The 20,307-nt window shown below is 41.9% G+C and overlaps 1 protein-coding gene across 2 annotated transcripts in view; it reads left to right on the top strand.

Moving 5' to 3' along the window:
* Positions 1-20,307, top strand: part of Cntnap4 (contactin associated protein like 4) — a 290,563-nt gene that overhangs the window by 28,729 nt on the left and 241,527 nt on the right. The window lies entirely within an intron of this gene.

Below are 20,307 nucleotides of genomic sequence, written 5' to 3' on the forward strand. Positions count from 1 at the left end.
TTTTGTCTTTGAGTTTGTTTATATAATGAATTACGTTGATGGATTTCTGTATATTAAACCATCCCTGCATCCCTGGAATGAAACCTACTTGGTCAGGATGGATAATTGTTTTGATGTGTTCTTGGATTCGGTTAGTGAGAATTTTATTCTTTTTTTTTTTTGAATAAAATAAATCTTTTTTTTTAATTAGGTATTTTCCTCATTTATATTTCCAATGCTATCCCAAAAGTCCCCCATACCCTCCCCACCCACTCCCACTTTTTGACCCTGGCAAGAATTTTATTCTTGAAAGCCACTGTAATTAATGCTTTTAGTACTTGGATGTAGCTAAATGGTATAGCCATTTGCCTAGTATGCACAAGGATTTGGGTTCAATTCCCAGACACACACACACACACACACATACACACACACACACACACAGAGAGAGAGAGAGAGAGAGAGAGAGAGAGAGAGAGAGAGAGAGAGAGAGAGATAAGAAATTGAGGCCTTTCTTGGCTATTTAGATTCTAGTATCTGTAAAACATTACCTTATTCACAATTTGCTTAAAAACTACAAACTATATTCAAAATTCCATTAGAAGTCTGAATGTACCAATATAAATCGCTTGCAACATGAAATCTTTGAGATATTCCATGATCCTAAGTGATTTGTTTTTATTCAATTACTATAATATGTGTAAATCATTTGTTCCCCTTTTAAAAATTTAAAAAGGAATTGTTTTTGCAGATATGCATATTGCGAACTGATTCACAGTAAAAAATTAAGTTCCTAGTGTGGAGGATTAAGATAGAAATTTTATTTGATTTACTTGAATTCAATCTACCATTTAAATTCTCCCCAAGCTCTTTGAAATATGTATTTCCAGGCCATGAAACTACCTGTTATGTTTTAAATTTGTTTACATTTACTAGGCAAGAAGTCTAGGAGTTTCTAATATATAGTGAATAGGTTGATGATACACAGACATGCATATTTCACTTCTTAATGTTCAGATATAAATCTTCAGTGTGATTGTGATGGTTTGTGTATGCTTGGCCCAGAGAGTGGCACTCTTTGGAAGTGTGGCCTTTTTGGAGTAGGTTTGGGTTGTTGGAGTTGGTGTGTCACTGTGGGCGTGGGCTTTAAGACCCTAGTCCTAGCTGCCTGGAAGCCAGTCTTTCACTAGCAGCCTTCAGATGAAGATGTAGAACTCTCAGCTCTGCTTACACCATTCCTGCCTAGATTCTGCCATGCTCCTGCCTCAATGATAACGGACTGAACCTCTGAGCCTATAAGCCACCCCCAGTGAAATGTTGTCCTCATAAGACTTGCCTTAGTCATGGTGTCTGTTCACAGCAGTAAAACTCTAAAACAGTGGTGGTGTTCTCATATTGCCTTATTCAAGGATTTCAAGGCTCTTTCCGTGTGTGTGTGTGTGTGTGTGTGTGTGTGTGTGTGTTGCTGTTTTATTTTTGTGGTGCATGCACATCTGTGTCTATAGGTTCATGACTCTGGGTACAGAGGCTAGAGGAAGACATGGAATGTCCTGCTCCATCAATTCTCTGCCTTATGCCTTTGAGGTAGAGTCTCTCGCTAAGCTTGGAGCTGGGCTGGTAGACAGCAAGCCCAGTTATCTCCCTGTCTTTGTTCCCACAACGATGGAAGGGGCTAAGGATTCGAACCCATTTCCTCAGGCTTGTACAGAGAATGCTTTTACCCGCTGAGCCATTTCCCAGCCTCCTTTCTTTGTTGGACTATGATCAGTATCTGTGCTACAGGAAAAAAAAATGATGCCTTTTAAGAACCTTAAAAATATCCAATCAATATTCAAAATATTTTTAAAATGTTCATGCAACGAGAACTGATAAACCAGGTATTAATCCAAGAATTCCCCTCCTCCCCGCTTTTCTATGTCAAATGAGTCATCTTTCTGAGATCAGCTCTAGTTAGAGGCACTCTCCCATCTCTGCAGCCTTCGTTCGTGTGTTTGCATAGCAACAAATCACTGCACAAATCAGAACAAACCCTCTTTCAGAGGTCCCTACGTTCACTCTTCTCTTTCTGCCATGGCCTTTTAAACCACAGTGTGGGGCTGAGCTCTTCAGCAGGGATGAGACACACAGGCACAGCATTTCAATGCATTATTTTAATTACTGAGCAAGAGTGTTACGCGGGGTGCTATAAAAACAAGGAGAACACTTAAGCCCAAGGAGGTCAGCCAACAGGTCTTTGTCTGGAGGCCATTCCATGCTGCGGGTCTCAGCAGAGGCGCAGCAAAGCAAATGCAGACAGAACTCTTAGTTTAATCAAACTGGAGTAGCCAGGCTGACCCGAAATGCAATAATCAGACTGTAATAGTCCTGGAACATCTATACCGAGGGCTGATGGGGTGGGAGCAAGTAGAACTGAAGATGAGTTTATAATTAACGCTCCAGGTTTTATGGATGGCAATTAGATTGTTTAGATTACCCCACTCCCGTGCTTGTGAGTGGCAAAGGGCGGAGAAGCAGCCAGAGCCTCTGTTCTAGGGACCACACAGTGGAGAAATTCATTAGAATCTGAGATGCAGACAGAAAGCCAGAGAGAGGTATGGCCATATCCTAGAAGCCAAGATGAACGTGTGAATAGTGTGTGCCTGTGTGTACATGCATATGTACCATAGTCACAGGCAGTGTCCCTTCTAGAGGCTCAGTTGCTTGTTGGGACACTGGAAAGCTGGACTCTGAACCATCTCTGGGTCATACTCACAACGGGGACATTTTTGGAGATGTTCCCGTTCTCATCTCATAGCGGAGTCACTAATTGGTGTGAGCACTTAATACTAAGAGCCATCCAGAGATACTAAGGTGAGACTGTATCTACCAGTTTCTCTGTAGTTTGTGACGTGCTCTCTAAAACCATTGGCTTTCCCAGTTTCATTGGTAACAATGCCCAGTGTTCAGAAGTTAGGTCATATTTCTAATAGAGATGTCTGGCATCTGACTGATGCATGTTTAAAAAAAAATCTCGCTCCACTGCCCATTATGTAGCATGCCTTGCTCACTCCTCCATCATGCTCCACTGAAAATAATGCCTTCAAGTATTTGCTCCAATGACTCATTCCAAGTTCAGACAACAGGGGCTGGGGGACTAGTTCAGTTGGCAAATGCTTTCCTTGCAAACAGAAGGAACTGAATTCTGCCCCGAGAACCCAGGAAAATTCCAGGTATTGTGGCATACCCTTGTAGCTCCAGCACTGGGAAGGCAGGAAATGGGCAGATGTTTTTCAAGGGGTTTGTGTAAGGATTTAACTGCTTGGGACATCATGTGAAGACCCATGATTATCATGGTGTGTTAGCCAGGGTTTAAATGCCTGTAGGGGTTAGCAGAAGGGTCTAGTGGAAGAAAGACTTATTGGAGCTCATGATTTTAGAGATGTCTGTTTGTGGTTAGCTGGCTCCATTGCTTTGGACCCAGGGTAAGGCAGAGCATCATAGTGAAGTGCATGGTGGGGTGGAGTTATTCACTTCATGGTGACAAGGGCGTCTAGGAAGTGACAGGAAATAGCTGGGGTCAAGACATGCTCTTCAAAGGCATGTTCCTCATTGGCCACTTCCACCAACCAGGGCCTATTTCCCCCAGTTTCTCCATCCCCAAGTAGCCTACTCAAGATTCAAGTCATGGGGTAGATCAAAATCCTTGTCCCCTCTCATTCCACCCAGGTATATGCCTCACTAACCTTGTTCTCGCTCAGTCCAGTTAGCTTAATAGTCTAGATTCACTATCTCTTCTTAGCAGGTTTTCCTCTATAGAACCCCAGATAATGTTTCACAGGTACATTGGCATGGGTCAAGTTATTCTATAAATGTCTTCCTTTCCAAGCATGAAGTCAATTTGCAGTATATCAAACACTTTGACACATGCCAGAGAAGTACTTGAATCATGGGTCAGTGTGTGTATGAGGTGTGTGTGTGTGACTTTGATAATGGAGTACCTATGGGATGAATGAGTAAACGAACAACTTGGTCAGCTCAATAACACTTCGTGGGAACTAAAAGAAAATGAATGGGGAAGGAGAGACAGAAAAGCAAAGTGGAATCTGTATCATTTGAACACGCTTTCTAAGGCTTAAATTAGAACATAACAGTTTAAAGCTAGCTCTACAATGCCAATTTCTAATTCTAATGAAGACTCAGGATGAAACTTCTGTAAAATCAGGACACAGAAAGGGAGAGGTCCGAGTGAGGCTCTTGGATTTTATCTTTTCAACTGGAATTATTTTACTTCAGTTTATTTTATTTTGCACAGTCTGGGTTTGAACTTGAGATTTCCTTCCTTCAGCCTCCTGAATGCTCGGATGACACACTTGTACCACCATGCCTGGCTAAGACACTTAATCTGTTTTTAAATAAGATGTCTTGAAGACGAAAATGGCAGATGCCTGAAGATCGCTTTTAATACCGTCCTATTGAGAACTTCAAGAATGATCTTAACCCAACAATTTTAAACTTAGTGCTTTGATTTTTAAATGACAAATATGAAAGAATTTTTTTTGTATATGTCTTTGAAGCCAAAAGCAGATCATGTTAGAATATGCAAAAAAAAAAAAAAGCACATTGAGGCGTATTTCCTAGTTTTACGTAATTCATGATATTGAACTCATACATGGGAGATCTGAAAACAAATGAGTTGCCAAAATTTGTTTAATTGCAAAGGGGTGTCCTCAGAATGTTGGGAAGGTCACAACAGTTGAAAAAGAGACAAAGGACCTACCATCATTACAGATATTCCCCAGAACAAGTTTTATCAGAATTCAATTCCTGGTAGCATGCTCATATTTTCTTGTCTGCTGCTAACTGGAACTTTAGGTCCTAATCAGAGCAATTACTGTAGCTTACCAAGTGGGACTAGCCAATGTCATGACAGTATGCATCTTGAACCCAAAGGGACTAGCCAATGACATGACAGTTTACATCCTGAACCCAGTCGGGGAAATTTCCCTTATGCATCTCATCTCTGTTTTCTTCGTGTCTCTGTCCCTTAAGCTTTTTAAAGGACAGGATGTTCTCACCTTTCAGTACTTAAAAGCCAAATAAAATTGGGATTTTGGGGGGTGGGGTGGGGAGGTGGAGTGGGGAGAGACAGTCTCATGAGGTCCAGGCTGGTCTTGCATTTATATACTTGCTATGCAGTCAAGAATGACCTTGAACTCCGGATTCTCTTGCCTCTGCTTTTTATGTGTTGGAGATGCAAGCATGTATCCACGTTATGAGATGCTGGGGGTGGAACTCAGGGCTCCATGCAGGCTAGGCAAGCACTCTATTGGCTGGGCTACACTCTCAGCTCAGGATTTTTATCAATTAATTCTATCTCCAAAATCCCTCTTGTCGGGTAATATAATGTAATCATACCGGCGTCATCGGATAACATTTACAAGTTCTGCCTCCACTTGACTGGAGCAGAACATGTAAGATTTTTACCACGTGAGGTAAGAGCCTTGGGTATCATCTCACAAGTTTTGCCTGCAGACAGGTTTACAGAACTGGCTGTTCTCCTAAAAGAAAAGACCCCAGGCTACAGAACGGCTTTACGTGGATCAGGTGTTTAGAACTGTGACCAGCGGTTCCCTGGTCACGGGCCGGGCTTTATTGGAAAGGTGGTGTTTATGAAGCCCAGTCGGGTCTGTCATGGAGCTGATTCACACCTGCTCAGCCAGCTCTTAGTTAAGCTGCCAACACAGTGGAAAGGAACCTCTGAGGCCAGCCAAGCTCGCCCCTCGCTTGATTATGAAATCAAACACAATAATCTTAACCAATGAAATGGAAACAGCTTCCACCTAATCTCATATGTGATTGTTCAGGGAAGCATATTGTTTCTAGTTGGCTTGGTTTTTTTTTTCCTCCCTCAGTGAGAAATAGCTGTTTATTAAAATAGCTTTGTGGACTCCCTTACTAACATCCATTTGTCTTCAGCCAAATTCCTCATCACTTTGAATCATTTCAGCTTCCATTTGTAAGTGTTCGGTGGTTGGTGGCACAAATAACACCCCTCAAAGTGACTTGGTAATGAAATGGAGTTCCTCTTCGTTGATGTCAAAACACCATCTAATATGACTTGAATTTAAAAAAAAAAGTGAATTGAGGCGTACCCAATTTTGTTTCCAGGAATCAAAGTTTAAACCATGGTGTTTTAGTCAGGGTTTCTATTCCTGCATAAAGATCATGACCAAGAAGCACACTGGGGAGGAAAGGGTTTATTCAGCTTACACTTCCAACCTGCTGTTCATCACCAAGGAAGTCAGGAGTGGAGCTCAAGCAGGTCAGAAAGCAGGAGCTGATGCAGAGGCCATGGAGGGATGTTCTTTACTGGCTTGCCTCCCCTGGCTTACTCAGCCTGCTCTCTTATAGAACAAAGACTACCAGCCTAGAGATGACACCACCCACAAGAGGACCTCCCCCCCTTGATCACTAATTGAGAAAATGCCTTACAGTTGAATCTCATGAAGGCATTTCCCCAACTGAAGCTCCTTTCTCTGTGATAACTCCAGCCTGTGTCAAGTTGACACAAAATTAGCCAGTACACATGGCAATTTCAGGTAGAAAATATCAGTTGATGTAAATAGCACATACACAGCAGGGCACTGTTACTGTTACTTTACATACAGTGTAGTCAGCACAGCATGAATGAAAGCAGTCTATGTGTATCACTGAGCTATCTATAGATGTGCTCCCTGTCTTAGGGTTTCACTGCTGTTAACAGATACCATGACCAAGGCAATGCCTATACGGACAGCATTGAATTGGGACTGGCTTACAGGTTCAGAGGCTCAGTCCATTATCCTCAAGACAGAAAGCATGGCAGCATCTAGGCAGGCATGGTGCCAGAGTAGCCAGGGGTTCTGCATCTTGATCCAAAGGCAGCCAGGAAGAGACTGTTCTATCCTGGGCAGAGTTTGAGCACTAGCAGACCTCAAAGCCCACACCACAACCACACCATACAGTGACACTTCCCCCAACAGGGCCACACCTACTCCAATAAGGCCACACCTCCTAATACTGCCACTCTTGATGGCCAAGCTTTGAAAATAGGTGAATCTATGGGGTGCCAAACCTATTCAAACCACTACAGTTACATTCTTTCAATTTCTTTCCCCTTTCCTATGAATCAAAATGTCTGGATTTCTGCAGCATCTGTAGTTTTAACTTTCTTTTTTTTTTCCCTATAGTAAGCAAAACAATTCTAAAACTGAAGAGGTAGGATGAAAACATATGGCCTTTTGGAACTATTCCCTCATAGGTGAACCATACATTGTAAGGATACTTCTACTTAATTTTTAGGCTAATGTGTTTATAAAATCCTCTTTGTTTAGAGGGAGGGAGGATGGTTAGGAAGTTTGACTGCTACCTTCTCTCCATCTCAGAGGACTGATCTTACCAAAAATGGTAAGAAATATGCAACTAAAATTTATTTATTTCTTGGTTAGAGAGATGACTCAGTGCCTGAAAGCATGTACTGCTCTTCCGAGGACCTGGCTTTGGTTCCCAGGACTTACATCAGGCAGCTGACAGCCACATATAACTCCAGCTCTGAGGAATGTGATACTCTCTTCTGTCCTCTTTGGGAATTTGCACTCACGCATGCACACGCTCACACACACACACACACACACACACACACAGACACACACACACACAGAGAGCATAACAACAAGATCTTTCAAGTAGCTTCAACTCTGGAACTTCCTGAATTCATATAATCAGATGTTGCAAATCGCAATTATAAATGTGGATGGTACTGATTACATACGAGATGCTCCATACTTTTGCCCTATGATCCAGGCTATCCTCAAACTCCAGCTTCTCTTAGCTCAGCCACCCCAGTGCTGGCCTTACCAGCACATGCCTTTCCCCATGGCCTCCCTTGGATCTTGGATTATGTTGCTACACATGGTTGAAGGGGCTTTGCAGATTCGACTAGACCAGGGACTTGGAATGGGGAGGTGTTTTCCTGGGTTGTCTGTGTTAGCCTCCTGTCAGCATGACGATCCTTGGCAATGAAAGGACATGGTAGAATTAGGGAAGGCGTGGTGGCAAGGTCAATTGCAAGGCCCAAGCCTAGCATTGCAGGTGACCTTTAGCTGCTGGAAAAGGAAGGATACTATGCCCCTCTAGAGCTCCCACCTGTAGCGCCATAGTATTAATTGCTCCAACCTTTGCTCCTACTAGCTCCTCCCACTTCCCTTTTGCTCTACTTGCCTTTGCTCTGGGAAGTGACCATGCTACCAGCTCCCACCAGAGACCCTTGATTCCTATAAAGGGATAAAATACACACACACACAGTTTGTTGCTCTACAATTTGCCTTCTTGGCACAGTTGCTGGGCACTACTATCTCCCCATCCCCCACCTCCCCGGCAATGCGTGCCCATATCAATTTCTTAACTCGGTCGCTTCCACCTGCCGTAAATTTAGAGGCTAATCCCATCCTGCCCCTGCCAAACATCCGGGACTACTCATCTGTGGTAAGCCTCCCCGGGCCTCATATGGCTGTTGTGTTCTTCCGATTCCAAATATCAACATTGCCCTCCGTACATATTGATTTTAGCCCACTTGAGCTGATGGTGGATTTCTGAATGCAGGGCTGCAGGATAATAGATAAGTATCATTCTGAGAGTATTATAGTCACTTGCTTTTTCCCCTTACTCGGCTTCTGTCTCTGGGCTCTGGAAAAACATGCCATAGTCTGTAGAGATCTACTTAAGAAAATTTACACAAACTTAGTAGAAAAGAAGGTAAGGAAGAAGGCTAATGAATTCCTAGTTGGTTTGTGTCTTATATGCGTCTGTTTTCCTCCTTGAACTAATTTTTTCTCTTTTAAAATGTTTATGTTCCCCCCCCCAGATGAACTGAATCTAATTATCTTGTAATTTCTACATCTTCGAATTAGCTTTCATTTTTATGAGTCCCCCCACCCCTTTGAGCTTTCTTTGTGTTTCTTACATTGTGTTCTCCCAAGCTGAGTGGTTAGTCTTTTTTTTTTCCCCATCATTCATTTTTAAATAAGGTATTTAAGGCGTTTGTATCTAAGGCTTAGTTGAACATTTAATTAAGTCTATAAACTAGGGTAGACCTGGCTATTGAATGCTTCTTAGGACTTAGCAGTAGGGAATGAAAGGTGTATGTTAGTCGAGGCCCATGATGACTTCCTCAGGGCTTATAGACTTGATTTTGAAGTACTTGCCTTGAGAATTTCTCCCTGGAAGATACTAGACAAGATTTCTCCATCTTCCCTTCCTAAGGTCCCAATGATGATGATGATGATAATAATAATAACAATAATAACAATAATAAAGCTCAATTACACCAAAGTTCTCCTTGAGGACCCAATGAGCTTACTGGGCCTTCTTTCAGAGCATAGGTAAGAGTCTGTTGGGTTGATCCCAAAGCAACCTCACAGGGAAATCCTCAACCTGCATGTATGATGCCTTCTCTATAGTCTTATAAATGGAACCCTCTCCTCCAATGTCACACTATATAGCCTAGTCCCTCTTTGAGAGTTGAGATCCCAAAGACCTCATACAATAAGGGTAGACATGTTCCATTTGGCTGGGAGGAGAGGTTAGATACCTAGCTGAGAGGGAGGAGGCAATGACCTTCCCAGGTCCCTCTTTCTATGAGGGAATGCCAACAGTCAGGAAGCCCTTCCTTGATATTCTTGGGTGCATAGACACAGCTGGTCTTAGGAAGATGGCTATTGTTCTTCGTGGAGGATGGTGCCATGAAAAGCGGTTCATCACTTTCTTTCCAAGGATCCATCTTTTCTCAATGGCATTTCCCTAGCACATATGGATAGTGGGGCCTGGAAGTTTTATCAGCTTCTTTTTCCCAGCCTCCTGATCTCTAAGCGAAGAAGCAAAAAAACCAAGACCCTAAGACCTCTCAGGCAAACAGGTCCCCACTCTGAATTTAAAGACTATCTAGTTGGAATGGCTGCAGGAAACAAAACTCCACAGGAGAAAGTAAGGGGTCTGAGTGTAGTCCTTAAGTCAAAGGATTTGGATGTGAGATGTCAGAGGAAGAAGGCAATGTTTTCCTCCTACCTCCGGTAACTCTTATGCTGCCTGCTATGAATATTTTGTTTCAACAAATGTGCTAACTCCATTTATCACACTAATTTCCAAGGTGGTGCATTCAAGACAAGCATATTAATAACTCCTCAAAAGGACACATTTTTTTCTTTACTCACTAGAACTGGTAGTAGATGAAAAGAGATACATTATTTCGAGAACCCTGCTCTGTCCTTTCAACGTCGTAGGCATTTAATCACGTGGCTCCATCAAGCCCTTCTGTGAAGTATGCTTTAATGTGCATTATAGAGAGAAGTATGTCAAGGTGGAGGAGTATGGATCAGACCCTGGGAAGTGCCGGGACAAACATTTAAGGCTTCTCTAGATCCAAAGCCCACATTTCTGAATCCCCAGCGTCTCTTGTGTCATTTCTGTTAAATATATCACTTAACCAAGAGGTCAACAGGGGGGTCAGGAAGCGGGTGAGTAAGTAAAGTACTTATTATGCAAGCATGAGGACCTGAGTCATACTCAGAGTCCATTAAAAAAGAAAAAAAGCAAGGTGCACTGGGCTGCACTTTTAATTCCAGTGTTGGACAGGCAGATCTCTGGGGCTCACTGGTCATCCATGCACACAGCCATGCGTGTGCAAGAGCACACACAGACACAAACACACAGACACAGAAAAAACATTTTGCAGCAAATATTTGATTATGAATAGTATATGCTCAATACCCTAGTAGCAAAAGTAAGTACACTTCATATAAAAAAAATAATAATACAATAAGCATAAACAAAACTAAGGATAGACATGTCAGGAGAGAACAGCATTCGAAACAAATAAAACTGACCACAAATAAATGCAATGGGATAATTAATTTATGTTTCTAAAACCTGTGGAGAAGAAAGGTGACGATTCTCAGACATCGCAAGAAGTAAGAACACACAGTGATGTCCCCTGTGGCAGCAGTCATTCACTCCTTCCACCAACAATGTGTAGAGTTCCAGGTTTTCTTATCTACCCACCAAACAAAGGAAGGTGCATGTGATAGGGAGAAGGATGAATGAATAGATAAAAGAGTGAATTGATAAAACCTTTATGAGGGAAATTGTGATACATTACAGCATCTCGTGTACATTAACTCTATCTAAATACAAAATATGTTTAATTAACCATATTATACATTATAAGTGTAAAATGCATTTAAGTAGGTTTCATATTTAAAATATATCTAAATATAATTTTTAAATGTATTGAACTTCAATCCACTCATTCTACTGGGTATCTTTTTTTCTTATTCCCTCATCTTAAATTTCCATATTTATATTTGAGAACTTCATCTGTGTGCTTCATCTGCATCATTCTCACCTCTCTTTCTCCCCATCCAAATTATTTTATTGTTACAGATATATGCACATACAACCAAGTCTATTTAGTTTTGTGCACAGGTGCTTGTGTCCAGGGCTGACCGCTTGGGATTGCACAACCACAGGGTGGGGGGAGGGGGCATCTCCTCCCTGGAGGAAAATGTTTCTCCCTTTATCTGTAGCCATTGCTCACTTGCAGCTCTTTATGCAGGGTAGGCTCTTGTGGAATCCCCTCTGTCCACATTCTTCAGAATCACATCACCTCTAATCCCCAGAGTGAGCATCTACCTTACATCCATGCACAGTAAACCACAGCAAAGCTTGCTCCCCTGTTATTTCTGCTTCTACTTAGGAGGCAGTGTTAAATGTGATCAACTTCTCTGTCGATGAAATTCTGTGAAGCCCATAGACTCCTAGAAGGCCGATGTTCGCTTGACTTTAAGACAATTACTTCTTTGACTCTTTCACCTTTGGTTGCTTTTCTTGGGTGGATTTGTGGGTCTCTTTGTCCTAATATCTAGAGTTTAAATAGTTGCTATTAAAACTCCAAAATCAATCAGCCTCTGGCTGTGCTGTCATTAAAAGTTAACTGCCTTCCCATTAATCCATTAATTTGTGAAGATTAATTGGGAAAGCTCTTTAAACTATGGCTTTAACTTGGAGCGCACAAGCCAGTGTTTGCCCCCTCATGAAAGCTTACCACATTAGCACCACAAGCATTAGCAGCCTTGAATTCTGCTTGCCCATCCCTCTGTGGGAGAAAAATGCATCGGATCTTATAGATTGCTGCCTGCATGAATTGCTTGGGAAGCAATGTCTCTCTTTAGCTTGGCTTGTACAGACATACTGATAAATATTTACTTGTTTTAAATTGCAGCAATATGGTATTTTTTTTTTTTTTTAGATTTAAGCCACTGACTGACAGTTAGAAGCTCATGTTTATCCCATTTAATATATCTAATACCACCATCCTCAAGCGAATGTTAATTTTCTCATCAAAGTCAAATTAATACTCAGAGAAGCTCAGGAATTTTCAGTTGACTACCCTCGCTAGAGTTTAGGTTTGCTGAGATGTGATTTTAGGTAACCATTTGGGGATGAGGTAAGCCCGTGTATCGCCCATTCCACTACCTGCAGAAGAAAGAGTTAGATCTTATTTAGTTCCATTCGCACCTTCGTTTCCCCCCAACCTTTTTCCTTTTCTAAACACGGTACTTTTCATTTTATTTATTTTTAAAGATTTATTTTAATTTTTAATTGTGTGTATCCCCCTTCTATCTGTGTGTTTGTGTGTGTGTGTGTGTGTGTGTGTGTGTGTGTGTGTGTACGGGCATAAATGAGCACATGTGTTTCCCCCTTCTGTCTTTCTATCTCTGTATGTGTGTGTATATGTGTGCATATGCACATTCACAAATGAGCAAATGAGCACAGGTGCCCTCCAAGGTCAGAGTTATTGGATTCCCTGGGGCTGGAATTACAGGTGGTTGTGAGCTACCCAGCAGAGGTGCTGGGAACTGAACCAGGTTCCTCTGCAAGAGCAGTATCTGCTCCTAACTATGGTATCTTCTCTCTCTTTAGCCTTTTTTTCTTTTACTCAAGCCCAATAGCAGTTTTACTTTTCTTTGAAACTTTCACGCCACCACCCCCATGATCATGATGTCACTGCAAAATAGCTGTGTCTGTATACTCAGTCCATGTGGCTTCATAGGGCGAAGGGTAGTGTGTGATGTCACAGCTGTTTCTTCAGTCCTAAAACAGACTCATGCAACACCAGCCTGAAACATAAAGACATTTGTGAAAGAAACAAAACACCCCAACAGACAGGAATTAATTCGCACAGCTATTTTAGTTGCTATCAAGCTAGTGTGGTCCTTGCTGTGGGGCATAGGCAGTGGAGGTTTGAAATCTCTCCCATGTGGTTCTACCCTGAGGCTCAGATGAACCCCTGAAGGTGCCTATTCCAGATAAGACTACCTGGAGCCGATTCATAGTAGATATGCCTATATGCACATATTCATAGTACATATTCATATATATACATATACATATAGACAGATCTACGCATATGTATATACACACACACACATACATACATACAATCACAAACTGATCATTTTTCAAGCATACAAAACACACACAGGTCTTGCATGCATCCTTAAGGCAGACTTTAGGTGGCTTTTCTTTAGTGTGCCTCATTAACACACAGTATGACTATAGCTGGGAATCTGAGATGAGAAGGTTGAGAAGAGCTCATGGGAGTGGAAATAAACAGAGAACCCCCAGATGAGAATGAACAGAGGTTGTTAATACACAGTTTGCTGCCGCAGAAGATTTAGCTGCTGTCATCTGGACTTGGCTGAGAGACTCAAAGGCAGGCAGAAGAGAGAGAAGCTGTACAGTGTTAGAAGTCAGAGAGGCTCCAGTGGATCCTGATTAGTGGGCATGGGCATGGGAGAAGTTAGGCTAAGTCTCTTGGGCATTCTAATGATTGGTTAGGAACATACTTGACTTGGTCTTAAGCGGCTCTTACACTGGAAGCAGAGACAAAGGTTAAGGGTCCTTTCTGTGATCTTCCAAGTCCTGGTTATTTGCTGTCACTCCTTCTAGGAGTTAATGTTGGCTTGTGAAGCTGGTTTTTGAAGCGTCTGTTTCCCATGTGGGCTGGCCATCTTCCCCTCCACCCCCCACATCCAGTCTCTCATTGGGCAGACATCAGAGACACACCAGGTACAGATAGAGGCCATGTGTCAGGCCAGGTCAGGGGACTGGACTCTGAACTCATGAAACTAAAAATCTAGGGTTTGTGGTAACAAAATAATATTATTGTTGTGGATGAAATCTTGCCTCGCTCAGAGTACGTTTTGATAGCACACATCAACCTAATCGTATGCTATATCTTTTAAATTAGTTCATGGTTTCCAATTTCAAGTAGATGAGTCTTCAATAATATAGATTGGAATAAACATTTTTTTTCAAGGATATGGATTTCTTGAGACAGAGGCTATTCCTTAATCCTAAAACTGTCAGTGGGATGTTTGGTCCGGGTCTGTGAAATCCATTTCCTCAAAGGAGTGAAGATCCAGTGTTTTCAAAGCTCGCTCTAAAATGAGTCATCTTGGCCTCTGGTATAGGAGAACCTTTCAGATCCGCAGCTTCCTGCTCCCCACCCCCTCTCCCACGCCAGTCTCCAATGCGTCTCCTCATGGGCTGTATGATTCATTAGCAAGGATACAAATGATTTTTGGCAGGTTTTCAGAATACCAGGGAAGGTGGTTACTCGGCAGCAGATAGGCTGCATGTTCTTGCAAATCAGCCCTGACTTTCTGTAATGTGTGTTTTCGATGACCAATTCTCTTTTCAACAGCATGTTGGCCCAGAACAGGAGATCTGACACCGTAAAGACTGGATTCACTCACTCCTAATGTGTCCTTGGGTGATTTATTTAACGACAGTGCCTTACATTCCCTCAATTGTCCCAGTAGTTAATAGTTTAAGGTAGGGTATTTTTCGGGACAAAATTGCTCCAGCATCTAATAGGACAGCATACAGTATTCGTCAGGACCAAATGAGGTAAAAGATGTAAAAACGCTAACAACGTAAGCACCTATAATATACACTTATTATCATGGTACAGGTAATATTGCAAACAGCTTAAGAAAATTGAATTACTTTTATTAAAAACCGAACGGCTTTTACTTACTTATGAGAATTATGCATTAAAGCCTTTTGCAAAATAAAAGGAAATTACTTTCTATCGAGCTGTATTAAAATACTTTCAATACAGCTTACACCTTCGTTTGCAGAAGACCATTGAATGTTCTCATACACACAGCTTGCAGGGGAACCAATTCATCATTGTCTTTTTAATGACAAAGGTAAGTTTTTCTCCCATGGAAAGAACAACTGCTGACTTTTCTGAGCTATTGATCTAAAAGCTGCAGTCTCTCTCTCTCTCTCTCCCTCCCTCCCTCCCTCCCTCCCTCTCTCCCCACAAACACATGCACACACTGCACCCTGTATATGTGAATATTTCTCAACCTAAGTTAGAAAACTTTCTTCCCTGTTACCAGTATTCTAACAGAATTCATTACATGTCTAAATGTCATCAAAGTGTACTTTTTTTCCTTAAAGCATAAAGACTAGACCCCACATTGTTACTACTTCCAACTGATATCAAGGTAAAAGCAGAAATCCTTTGACTTTTTAAAAATGCCCAGTAATGTGTTGTAATTTTGGAAAAGCAGAATAATGGGAGTTTCTTGTCCTAATATCTCTATCTAATAATATCCCAATGTGCTCTGCTACCATTTTGAATTCCATAAGCATCCCTAAAATGTTTGGCAACTTTATTATTATATTCCCTTAGTCAACACATCAACCATCTCACCCTGTGTCTTGACATTTTCTTTTTTAAAAATTTATTTATTTATTTATTTATTTAATGTATGTAAGTACACCAGAAGAGGGCATCAGACCTCATTACAGATGGTTGCAAGCCACCGTGTGGTTGCTAGGAATTGAACTCAGGATCTCTAGAAGAACACTGCTCTTAACCACTGAACTATCTCTCCAGCCTGATTTCTTTCTTTTCTTTCTTTTTTTTCTTTTTTTTTTTTCTTTGCCAACAGTATTACTGCCAGTGAAGGGACCAGAGTGCTATGATGATCTTATGTGGTACTTAATAACAAAAAAAACACAGTTTTGGGTTAAGCTAATGTGACCCCTTAAAGACTTTAATGCATATATACTCAATATATACTGAATGCTATTTATTCAAGTGCAGAAATGCTGCAAATGAGAGTTCTATTCATGCTGAAATAGGAAGCTGGAGGGTACTAGCTGAGAGGAAGGCTAGGTTTTTGAATCTGGAATACTGTTTTCCATCCTCAGCATCATTGAGATGTCGGAGAGAATGCTGCAGAGTGATGCCCTATGTACTGCACTGTGCAGAGTCGCATCTCTGCTCCTGATCTCCTGGCTGCCAGGAGTAACCGGCCTCAAACAGCCCAGGATTAACGTGTCATCTGGTTTTGCCAGGAACACCTAGAGCTGCAGTCCATCCACACTGGTTGAGAATCTTTGAGCTGAAACAGGGTCCAAAGCTAGCTTGTTTTGCTAGTGTAACCTGACAAAACCTATTATCTAGAATGAAACTCACAGGAGGCCTCTATACATAATCTAAAATTCCACCTCATTAATACCCACAGGGAAATGACCCATTGATTCACCATGGACTCCTCACTGCTGCCCAGGGTCTCCGTCTCTTTCCATCAGATTACTGACAATCTAATAGGTAATAAGTAAATAGAGTGGGAAACCCTGAGCTTGAGAGAACAGCTTTCCGAGATGTCTTGCGCCTGCTGCCATGATGCTCCACAACATTCAAACAACAAAACCCCGAAGAAATGGCCTAGACTATGCCAGGGCCTAGCAAACACAGAAGTGGATGCTCACAGTCAGCTATTGGATGGATCACAGGGCCCCCAATGGAGGAGCTAGAGAAAGTACCCAAGGACCTAAAGGGAACTGCAACCCTATAGGTGGAAAAACAATATGAAATAACCAGTACCCTGGAGCTCTTGTCTCTACCTGCATATGTATCAAAAGATGGCCTAGTCGGCCATCACTGGAAAGAGAGGCCCATTGGTCATGCAAACTTTATATGCCCCAGTACAGGGGAATGCCAGGGCCAAAAAGTGGGAGTGGGTGGGTAGGGGGTGTGTGGGGGTGGAGGGTATGGGGGACTTTTGGGATAGCATTGGAAATGTAAATGAGGAAAATACCTAATTAAAAAAAAAGAAATGGCCATTATGACCATACTAACATGATACGGTCCTTATATACTTGGTTTCCTGCGCCAACTCGATTTGTAAATATCGACATTCTACTCCAGAAAGATACAGACCTTGAGGCAAGCTTTTGTGCCTCAACAACTTCATTGATAAGTAATTAATATTGGTATCTCCATAAAGAATAGAGGCCAGTTACGGTGTATGAAATGACGTAAGTTCTCAGGAAAGCATGCCGTGTCACTTTTGTGTGTGTGTGTGCGTTTTTTTTTTTAACTTGGAGAAAGGACAACTAGACAGCTCTATTTCTAGCAAAGCACACAGCCGCTTCAGAGAAGGACGTGGAGGCTTGTGGTAGAGAATAGTGTCATGTCCTTCGAAGGTCAACTGGAACGTGACCCAAACTTTCCCATCCATACCTTCCACGATCCACCTCCTGTGTTTGCCTGTCCCTTTCTCAGTGAACGGGAAAGATGCCCCCCCCTTCCCCTACTTCAACCCTATTCTTTTAAAACTAAAAATGGAACCGTATGGATTCTCAATTTACAGTTGACAAAAACGAATGGGCAATAAATATATACCATCCAGAGTGACTGCCGCCGCAGTGGCCCATTCTACATTCACAGGATCGATTCTGATCTGCATAATTGATTTGAGAAGAAGCAGTTAAACCATCTTTTGCATCACACACCTGCATACCAATAATGACCCCCAAAGCACATCAGTATCAGTGAGCACACGTGCACGAGCGCGCATGCACACACACACACACACACACACACATATGCACACACACATATGCACACACACACATGCACACACATAATGTGCATATGCACTGTTCCCACGTGTACTTCTGTATACACAAACACACACACACCTTAGCTCCCACTGTGTACTAAAGCATTCTGGTTGTTGCTTGTATAACTGGGTATAGCCCCCTCCCCAACACTCTATGGGTTGTAAGTCTTTTAATGTCTATACCCCTTAGTACTTCACTTAACAACTAGATTGGCTGGTGTTAGCACTTAAGCTAATCAATAGACATGCAAGAACCTGACTTCCTTAAGAGTCAGCTAGAGAATTTAAGGTACAAAAGAAGAAGAAAAAAAATGAGCTTTACATGAAAATGAGATAATCTACAGAAACCAAGTGCGGGGTGGGAATATGGCTTAGTCAGTAGAGTGTTTGCCTCACATGCGTGAGGCCATGGTTTTCATTGCTAACCCCAAGTAAATCCCCAAAGAACAAACAAACAAGCCTCAAAAGAACACAAGAAACACATGGCCACACTGGACAAATTCTTGTGAAAGTCACCCAAGAGCAAGCTATGTTCAGGCAGAAAGAACTTTGTTACATTTTCAGGTGACTCCAGATAAGTTTTGAATTAATTTAAATTAGATTACTGCCAAAGGAGACAATAACGCTGTGTGCTTTTAAATCCCCAGGATGTGTAAAACTACTAAATATGAACTTTTTTTTTCTGATTAAAGCAAAGGTGAGAATAACTTCAGAATTCAAAAGAGTAAAGCGCTCTGAAGCATCTGCAGTGAATTAAGCATGTGTGGCTGTCAGAGCCAAGAATATTCATGCTATTCCTTGTACTTTGTTTTTATATATTAAGAGCAATATATGGGGGGGGGGGCTGGAGAGATAGATGAGTCTGTAACATTCTTGCCAAGCAAGATGGAGGATCTGAGTTTGATCCACCCTCTCGCCCTGAATCCACATACAGAAGCTGGGTGTGTTGATAAACACTTGTCACCCCAGCACTGGGGGCATAGAGACAGGTTGAACACTGGGGCTTTATCAGCCAGGAAGCCTATCTTCATCAGCAACTCCCAGGCCAGGGACAGCCTGGAGACAGAGTGACACCTGAGGTTGTGCTCTGGCCTCCATATGCATGCATACACCCGCACGTATGAGTCCCCTCCCATTATTATGCACACACATAGAGCAGTCTATGTGATACACGTTCAAAATAAATAAATGGAGACTTGTATCTACTTTCATAGAGTCTCAGACCCACACATTGCCTAGGCTTGTGTATTTATAAAGTTTTATGACAAAATGGAATCTTTCGAATGTGTCATCAATGTCCAGACTTAGACCTTAGGCAGTTCCACCCTGGGGCTTTTCTCCTCATCATGAGTCTACCTCAAAGGTATGAATAATGCTGAACTTTTACAGCTCCATTCGTTTTCTTAATGGAATGAAAATCACCTATGCTTTGAAACAACATGTTATTAAGCTTTGTGTTTTAAAATCCCCAAACTCACAGTTAGACTATGCTGTTATAAGTCAAAAAATTTCCCCTAAAAGTTCTATTTCTATGAACTATATTTCTTGTATTGCTGTAGTTCCTTCTCATTGCTGTGCATTATGTTACTGTGAACTATGCTGCCTCATGTCGGTTCTTTCAGGTTGCAAACAGTCCTTTGCTGTTGTAAGGGATGCGTATGCCTCTCTGGGTAGGGTTGCCGAGTCTGCACCCAAGTGGGGTGTTTGTCCTTTTGATGGGAAATGAAGACTATTAGCATCTGTTTATCATTTCTTGTAATACTCAAAGGTTTTTCTTTTGAGACTGTTCCTCATGGGTAAGCCATTCCTGGAAACACTTGCTTCCTAATAGAACTAGTGGCGTGTGGGATATGCTGAAGTTCAAGTGGACGAGCTCATGGCTGGTTGTTCTTTACCAATTAGTCGCTCACGTTGTTTTCTCATAAGTAGTATGGTGGGACTTCTGGAGACCCACATGCTCCTGATCCTTTGGCCTCTTTGGACCCTGTCCAGTTTGTCCATTCATTGCTTATAAAGTACTACCTACTTATAATTCTGATGTTTCTTAAATTTGAGTATCAATTTGCATGGCTTCTGGCCAAGGCTCAAACCACTTTTCTAGTGTGCTTCCTAACCTAATGGGAGGTGTTTTATTTTTCTTCATTTAAGATGCTTTCCATAGTCAGGACACTGATGATAGCTTGGTTTACACTTCTCTTGTAGCATTCCTTCATGCATATATTCATACATTTCTTTCATCTTTAAATGTGTTCTTTCACATGTCCTACATGATTCCAAACATTCCAACAAACTTTTGTGTGCCCCTAGAGGCGTCCGTGGCTCA

Source organism: Mus caroli, chromosome 8 (genome assembly GCF_900094665.2).
Source record: "Mus caroli chromosome 8, CAROLI_EIJ_v1.1, whole genome shotgun sequence".
Classification (NCBI taxonomy): Eukaryota; Metazoa; Chordata; class Mammalia; order Rodentia; family Muridae; genus Mus; species Mus caroli.